This window comes from Pyrus communis, chromosome 10, assembly GCF_963583255.1.
Source record: "Pyrus communis chromosome 10, drPyrComm1.1, whole genome shotgun sequence".
Lineage (NCBI taxonomy): Eukaryota > Viridiplantae > Streptophyta > Magnoliopsida > Rosales > Rosaceae > Pyrus > Pyrus communis.
The window spans coordinates 7,877,387-7,883,386 of NC_084812.1; positions in this window are offsets into that span (position 1 = coordinate 7,877,387).

Sequence of the window (6,000 nt, forward strand, 5' to 3'; positions counted from 1 at the left end):
GTTATGTAAAAGTTAAAACTGATGAAATTAAGAAATTATTTTCAATAGGTCTCTTTGGCTACATCAAAATATTCCCCTTCCTTTTTTCTAGACCTCATCGTTTTAACACTTTTTCCCCTTCCTAAATTAGAAAATAGTACATCAACATATAGTCATGGAGGGTTAAATGTCACTCTTGACTATGTTTTAGCTCTTAAAAATTCATATTTAAAAAAAATATATTATAGTGCAAAATTTTTTCATCTCCAGATATGCAAGGTTAAATCTTTCTATCTTGAGTTGAGATGCAAATGTTAGGGCACACCAAGGGGCTTAAGGGCTTGATATATGTAACATGTCCTTGGCTAAATTTGGCCCTAATTATTCTTTTAAGCAAATTCATTTTGGCCCTATGATAGGAGATGAATTTTGCACAAATCCAAGCTAAAAGTGGCCCATAGGCCTTAACACACTTTCCTCCCACTAAATTTAGAAAATACAAGTACTTGAATACTTGGACATAGCTAGGACCTTCTAATATATAGATTGTATTTCACTTACATGGCACAACCTATACATCTGTCTTTAGGTTTGTTTGTCTTCTTAAAGAGATTTTTCAGTATGATAAGGACACGAGTTAGTGTACCACATACCAATGATACAAGTGAGGTAGAATTTATTTTTGGGTTCTTTAGATATAAGCCCATGCAACACTTATTTATTTGAAAAAAATCCATCTCATTTTAAACATCCAAATAAAACCCAAATTTGAAGTAGACTGCCATGTAAAGAGAAAGAGTTAGTGTTTGATATATCTTTTTGCTAAAACCCAAATTTGAAGTAGACTACCATGTTATTAAATGCATAGGAATCATGACATTTAAATTTTTTTCCAAACCCCCATAAGGTATTTGAAGACATTTAATTGAATGAAATAATGTAAAATAAATGTAGATAATAAAGGAGATACACAAAGTAAGTGTTATTAGGGTAATTTAGACATCTAAAAATACAAATTTTGCCAAGCCAAACTTAATTATGGATATTGCTTAGTTGGAGCCTAGTCATTGGGTTTTTGTTAGAGAAACTTATCATGATGGGTTTTAGTTAAAGAAAATTGAATTTCAAGGGGTGTACTCATATTTTCAATTCTTTAGATATAAGCTCATGCAACACTTATTTATTTGACAAAAATCAATCTCATTTTAAACATCCAAATAAAATCTAAATTTGAAGTAGACTGCCACGTAAAGAGAAAGAGTTAGTATTTGTCTACTTATGATGATAGACATTTGATAGATCTTGTTGAGGGCAAATAGAAAGAGTTCGTGTCTTTCTTACGTGAGGACAAAGAACTTTTCTTTTGTAAATCTAATTGTAATTGCAAGTTTTACGATGGAGCAATTGTCAATAAGGTGGGCTAAAGAAACTATTAAGAATAGGATGGATTGTCATTATCCCAATTGTCCCACATTAGTCTTGATTATCCTTTATTTACACACCTTACTTCTACCATGATCCATCATAGAATTATATAATTTAAAGGGTATGTTAACAGGATCAATTATTTAGATTAAATTTTGTAAATCATATGACGTGGTTGTTGATAATTGAATTATTACTTAAATGTTGATGATTGAATTATTACTTAAATGTTGATTAACATGTTTATTTCTTATTGATGACACATTACATATTTTACTAATTTAATTTAAAATTTAATCTACCTAACATTACTCATAATTTAACACACCTCGCAGTTGTGATAATTAAGCATAAGCGACAAGCACTAAGAAGTAGATCCATCTTACTTTTCCTTAGTTGTTGAAAACAAAAGCCCAACTAATCCGAGCGGACGTTGTTTCTTAATTGTTATAGTTAGTCGAGCTTCACTCTTATATCTGGTAAAGAAAAAGAGCTTCACTTATATATATATATATATATATATATATATATATATCAATTAAATATTAATTGAGAGCAATGGTTGACAGCTATAGGTATATATATATATATATATATATATATATATATATATATATATATCAATTAAATATTAATTGAGAGCAATGGTTGACAACTATAGGTATATCTATATATATATACATACAACATAAAAAATTACTTTCACACTTTCGTTTTCTATTCTTGCTTTTTTAATTTTTTTTTTATTTCTTAATTATTTTTTATTCATTAAAAAGCAGAGAAGAAAAAGAGCTGCATAAATCAGTTTCAATATACGACACATATATGTACGTAGCAATATCTTCCTGCATGGCGTGCATGGCAGCATCTTGTTAAAATCTTGACGTGTTAGGTTTAATGTTACTTTCCCATCAAATTAAAGGTCTAGGAGTGACATCTTTAACCAAATAATTTAACCTCTGCCGGTGCAAAAGCACATGCAAATACTGATTAAAACATTAATGTGCATTAGGTAATGAGTTAATTAATAGGGTCATTAGTTTATGTCAAATATTAATTCACTCCTCCACCCAAAAAAATATTCATTCACTCGCATGCAGCCAATTTCAAATGTCCAAGAAAAACACAGTTCTTAATTAAAATAAAAATTATACATCGATATTTTTACACTAAGGGAGGGTGAGTTGGCAAAGCACACAATGGACAGCCTAATTTGATATCAAATTTGTCATCCACAAGATTCGAACCTAAGACCTCTCACTTTCAAGTGAAGATAAGTACCATCAGACAATGGTACTGAGTGGCAATTAAAAAAATATTTAAAAATAAAAAAATAACATGGAGTTTTAACGAAAGGTTCGCAGTACTGTTTACTTTAACAAAAAAAATCACATTTTTACACTAAAAAGTCAATCCTGGTACTATTCATTTTACCCTTTATTTTGTCCTTATCGTTAAAACTCAAAGATTTTAAACTTTTTTCATTAGTTTTCCTAAGATAATACTAAATTTAACACCAGTCACTATTTCTAACGATTTTACGAGAGACATATATATTTGTCAAATTGTGTGTGGTTTTAACTTTAAAGCATCATCATTTTTAATCTTCAAATCCCCACAAGAAATAATAAGTTAGATTGCATGATTATATTTTACAACTTACTCCACATGAAAAGTGTGTTAATGGGCTCTGAAATTCAACCGTTTTATAGAGCACATTCCAACTCATCCGATTTTTCCAATTTAGAGCGTGACTTAGTTTTCATGCACCAAATTATATCATAACTTATGATCGGTTCTTACCCATTACAAGTTTTATAGGACCTTGTAGCTTAATAAGCCCAATTATTATACGATATATAAGAATCGCTACTACAAATAGTACTACACCATGTCTCGGCCACAGTGTTGCTTTGTTTTGTGGTCTGCCAGATTATCGATTAGAAGGTTGAAGGCTTGTTGTGAACATAGACTTGCGGAGATGGAAATTGAAGAGCAGAATTTTAATGTCTGATTTTCCACGGCCGCTTCAGCGGAATCAGATCTACAGACTACAGACATGAGAGGAGAGGAGGACAAGTGGAACTTCACTTATGCTCGATAAATACAGTAAAACCTCTCTGTAGTGATATAATAATGGGAGTTTTAACAAAAAGCCCGTGGTACTGTTCACTTTAACGAAAAACCACATTTTTACACTAAAAAATCAATCCTGATACTATTCACTTCACCCTTTATTTTGTTCTTATCATTAAAACTCAAAAATTTTAAGCCATTTTCATTAGTTTTCCTTATAATCTATATGTCGTCGGTACTAAAAAGTGCAAACCAAATATCAGAATAAACAAAAATATGTTAATTGTAGCTAGTTCTCCATAAAAAGTTAAGATCAAACAAAATCTTTTATAGTGTAGGTGTCATTTTTTTTTCTTTCTAAGTTTACATCCTCGAAATCGACATACTCCGTTACTAACTCAAAACCTCAAGAGTATGAGTAAATACACTTAACCACTTAAACTATAAGCACCTTGTAAACAAAAATTAATTGTTTTTATCTTTTTTTTTATATACCATCTTGGTAATCGACATGCTTCATTACTAACTCAAAACCTCAAGCGTATGAGCAAATGCATTTAACCACTTAAGCTATAAACACCCTATAAGCAAAAACTAATTGCTTTTATCTTTTTTTATATACAAGTAATAGTTGGGAGCGGAAAATTGAACTTAAGACCACGAGTGCAAGAGTGTTACATGAGTTACGTTGAGTTTGGGTTCATTGCACGGACATGGCAGGTTAAGTAACTAGCCCGACCCAAATACAACGGATATAAACTCATAAAACCAAAGGTCTAATACTCTCCTCATGTTACTGATCAGACGAGTTTTGAACTGAATCAATCAACTAGGTGAATTGAATACTTTGCCATGGTTTCTAGGATTATAGGACTTTCCTTCTCATTTATTTTTTTCTTTTATCAAAGTAACGATTTCTAAAGATAAACTCCTCTCCAACAATACAACAAAGACGTCTACATGACAGAAAATGCGCCAAGCTCTATAAGGCAACAAAAGAAACGAGCCTAGAAGCGAAAAATTATCGTAGACAAACGCCTAAACACGAGATATAAACTCACCCAAAAATATAGAAAAAGCTAGAATGCATATGAAGGATTACAATGGCCACGACAGTACTTTCTGTCAATTTCATATATTAAACAGTAAACAGACACAGCATATGAACAAATCCCCAAGTTCAGGCTACATGTGCTAGAAAGATTTAGAAACACGTTCAAAACATTTTGATCATCACCGTTCGAAATTTGCTCAAAAGGACGTATCAATCTCTCGGTGATGATATAGTACCCCATCTTTCGATTTGGATCTGTTGAGTTTATAAGATCAGAAGATAAAGGATCTCAGGTGGGAGAGGAAACATCACAGAAATTTCTCAATATTTGGCACCTTCTTGTTTCCCTTTCTTACAAGCTTCAAACAAGTAATGAAAAGGCCTCTATTCCAGTAAGGTTGAGTCGAAATTTAAATCACCACAATTATTTTGTCTTTGCTTTAGGCTAGCAAGCAAGCTGTGTGTAATCCGTTGAACTTGAAACGGGTTAAAAAAATTTTGCATGGTGTATAATTTAAGTACTTATCTTTTCCTGTACTAACTAGCTCTTGGTATAAAGTTATTTCTCTTCCTAATAGTGGAAGATATCCCAAATTCGAATTTTCTTTTTCATTTTGAAAGAAAAAGAGAGGGGTCCTCTGCTATGACTAGGGGTGGTTTGGTATGGGATCTCGAATCCCAAACAAAAAAAATTTCGGGACGGAAATTTGAAGACCAATCTTGAACTAAAATTTTGGTATTCCTAAATTTTGGGATTCCCAAAATGTTTTCTTCATTTCGGGAAGGGATTGAATTTTGAGTTTTGGGGGTTGAAATTTGAGATTTTTGGATTGGGGCTAAAATTCGAGCTTTTGGTCTAAAATTCTTTATATCAATTCAAATTTAGGCTCTTTACCTCTTACCAATTTGAAATTTCGTTCCATTTGAAATACCAATTCATTCATACAAAGTCAAATTGATGTTCCAAAGTTTCAAACTACTTAATTTCAATTCTTCTATTTCTAATATAGTCTACTATCAAACTACTTAAATTCAACATTCAACATGCACGCCACAAAATAAATATCCTATATATTTTCGGTTCGGTTCGGGATTCCTGAATAATTGAATATGTAATCCCGATTCCCATACCAAAAAGTTTGGGATCGGTTCAGTATGAATCCCGAAAATTTCAGTATTATCGGTTTGGGAAATTTTCGGTATAGGATCGGGATTTTTTTGGTTTGGTATTTTTGAGAAAAATTTCCAGCCCTAACTGTGACATGGTCGATGTGGCATTCAAAGATATTACAACCGTCCCACCATATGAAGGTGTACGGTAGCTAAGAGGAGGACTAGGTTTAACTTGCCTGACACAACTTGTGAGAATCTGCTAGGAAAGTTCCTCGCAAGAGTGAAGATGATGTGCAAAAATTTCTAATTGAACTTGAAAGACGCTCCAAAGTGTGGCTTTATAAAAGGCAGTC